This window comes from Tupaia chinensis, unplaced genomic scaffold (assembly GCF_000334495.1).
Source record: "Tupaia chinensis unplaced genomic scaffold, TupChi_1.0 Scaffold000272_1, whole genome shotgun sequence".
Lineage (NCBI taxonomy): Eukaryota > Metazoa > Chordata > Mammalia > Scandentia > Tupaiidae > Tupaia > Tupaia belangeri.
The window spans coordinates 1934094-1937619 of record NW_006159754.1 but is presented as its reverse complement, the minus strand read 5'-3'; positions in this window follow the sequence as shown (position 1 = coordinate 1937619).

Below are 3526 nucleotides of genomic sequence, written 5' to 3'. Positions count from 1 at the left end.
CAGTGTTAGCGGGTGCTTTCTCCATTCCTCTCTCTCTCTCTCTCTCTCTCTCTCTCTGCTGAGCACATCCGCCCTCTCTGGCCAATAAATAAATAAATAAATAAAAATTAAAAAATAGCCTTAGTCCTGGCTCAGTTTTTGTTTCTCATGCTATTTACTTATTTAGTTCTTACTCATCTATCTCTTCTACTTCTTATCTATAACATTTATAATGAACCACACACGCCTTTATAAATTGCTTAACAGTTTTTTTGAACATGATGGGATTATAAATTTTACTGATCCAGGTTTTTACCATCATATTAGGACTCCAGGAGAAAAAGACTAAATGTTAATAAGTTATAACCTGATCCTCAAAATGCTTTAAGTTAATTCTGTTTCGCCCACTGCTGACTCCTGACATGGGCCAGGCCCCTGATAACTATTTCTTGAATGACTGTGGGCCAATTTCAATCCTTCTTTCTGTCTTAGAGCCTGACTGCTCTTCTAACCTTGGCTAAAATCCCTAAACTAGTCAACCTCCCTACCCTCTTGTACTTACCATCTTCTGCAATTTCCATCTAACTCGAAACCTGGCAAGGCTTTCACTCTTTCATTTTGGAAGAGGTGATTATTTGGAGACGTAAGATCTATAGCACTGCCGTGTCTTCCCAATCCTTTGCCCGTAACTGCCCACAACACTCAAGAGAAGATGCTGATGCTGGTTCTAATGAATGAATCAAATGACTCATAAGATATTGATTAAGCTTCAAGCATGTGCCCCGCAGGAAAGAGAAGTACAGGGCATGACTTCTGTTCTCAGAACTGAGATCAGTTTCCAAAAATTATAGAAACGAGGCTGCCACTAAAATAATGTTCATTTTTCTCAGTAAGTGAATTCAAATTAAACCAGCTTGGTGAGGTGGCAGAGGCACTAGGTTTAAGCTCTTCCTCGTACCAGTTCCATGTTTGGGAGCTTCGCCTAACCTTTCCTGACCTTTGTTTATTTATCTGAAACTAATCTAAATGTCTCCAGACTTGCCCAGTATATGAACATACCAGCCTTCATTTCCGAATGTCAGTGGACCGTAGTTGCTCCTCCAGAGAAAACCAAGGCATTAATGCCCACACCTGCCTTCCGTAAGTGCCTTCCCACCTCATTCTCGAAGTTTCTAAGTCCTCCCGTGCCCTTCCAGCTTCCACACCAAATAACTCACTGCCAACCCACCTCTGAGGCCCCCTGTAGGGAGACTGCTTGGCCACTGCAAAGGTACCTAGCTACAAAACGGCCTTCTCTGACTCTCATCCGTGGCTTCTCAATGCATCCACTTCTGTAGAGACAGGACTCAATCCACATCTGAAGTATCCCGTATGTGAAAGATGGACCACCCAGAAGATCTCTACGATCCCTCACAGCTAACAAGGCCAATGATTCAATGGAGTCCAGCGCTTCCTCGAGAGCACGGTACTGCCAGACGGGACAGCACGTCCCTGGGAGCTTTGACATCTGCCGCATTGCTGAGCAGAGAACGCCAGGCCCTGCCCTAACCTGCAGGCTCACGTTATGGCCATTTGTGAGTCTGTTCTACAATGGACCTGCACGCAGACCAAAGAGACAAGATGGGCAGCCAGTATTTTAAGCACCACTAAGTTTTCTTGCTCTTTTTTTCTTTTACCTTTTTCTTTTGTATTAGTACTACTTTTCATTTTTTTTCAAGCAGTGAAAGGTTTAGATCATATATTTTTAATAGTTCACTTTGGAAATTGGAAGTTTCTGTGTAGGGCCCCTTGAGCACTTTCCAAATCTGCTCTCTCTCAGAAAGTACCAAGTTTTGTTTTCAGTACCTCACGGGTTGTAAATAGTCCCGCTTCCTAGTCCAATGACTCGCTGTCTTCAGCTGAGGTGGCATTCTGACACAGATTACAGGACCGGAGGTCTACATGTGGGGCACGAGTGCCTGACGGAGGGAGGAGGCATCGATCAGCAACAGACAAGTGGGTGTCAGAACCATGAGACCTGAGTCAACGTGGACACCTGAGGCCCCAAACCAAGACACTGACAAGAAGACAGGGAGATGGGCTGGGGGGTGGGAATCAGAACACAGACCAAAACAGAGGGACCTAAACGAATTAGGCTCAGGTCGAGGGAAGCACCGGGATTCCACTCGCAAACCTATCTGCCAGGGCTGCACGGGGGAGGCCATTCTCCTTCCGGGAGCAGTAACGGTACTCTCGGTAGAAAGACGCTGCCTCACTGAGGCTACGTGTGCAGCCCCCATTGCACCTAATGGCCACATGGCTCTTGGCTGAGGGCCGTGAGTAGAGTGACCTGTGCCAATTCTGTGTCGTGCTCTTTAAGGACATGCCCTTCTCCCTTTCTGCGCTCAGGAATACAGAATTGGCCCGTGTTGGACCATGGGATATGAGGCAGTGTAAGGATGATAGGGACACACGATGGAAGGAGCCCGGTCCCCGAAGCCAGGCTTCCAGTCACTGCCAACCAGACTTATTTTCAAGTCCAAGAAGTCCTTTTATAGCAGTCACATTGAAGACATAATGAAATGCTCTGTATCATGCACAGTATCGTAGTAAGCGCCCCATAAATACAAATGTTTTCATGATTGCTATTTCACTGAAAATACAAAAGAAAAAGTAAGTATATCTGACCAGGGAGTTAACTGCATGGTCTCTATTCTTCATTTATTTATGCACTTAAACATTTAAATGACTTTCTATCAACAAAATGGTTAACAAAGTATACTCCATCCATTGAAATTGTTAAACACCTTAAACTGTCGACATAACCATTCCTCTTGAAGGAATTTTTTTTCTCATAGGGAAACTTATTTCCAAATATTTTTATTTTTAAACACAGCTACATGTGTCACTTGTGTGAGGTTTTTTTTTTTAATTGACAGAGGGTGTATAATTTCCAGAGAAAGAAAGAAAAGAAAGACCCTCAATGGGACGCAATCACACAATAATCCTTTATTCCCCTTTTCTCTATTCCACTAGGATTGTGGCTTACACACACACACACACACACACACACACACACACACACACAGTGTGTTTCTCAAGCTGCTGAGGTTTAAACCATGGTCAGCCACGTGGGACCCACCTCTGGATGTACAGTTGTTAGCCACTGCTGTAGGTCCCACCCATGTGAGATTTTTTTTTATAGACTAAATTCCTTTAAAGTACAAATTTTAAATCACTGATTGTGAACATTAAACATTCTAAATATTTTAAACTTTTTGTTAAGTCATTGGAAAAGTCATGATGTGTTTTTCTATGCAAAAATGCATCATGACGTTTTCAACAACCCAGTATTATGTAAAATTCCAAATATACACGTGATCAAAGGAAATAATATGACGAATCCCTATGTACCCATTACATGTCTTTGAAGACCAACTCCTTGCCAATTTTGTTTCCTCTATATGGCTTTATATACTTCCAACCTTCCCCATCTGGATCATCTTTTTCTTTTCTTTTTTTTTTTTTTTTTTTTTTTTTATAGATTTTCGCTATAGGTGTGGTGCAC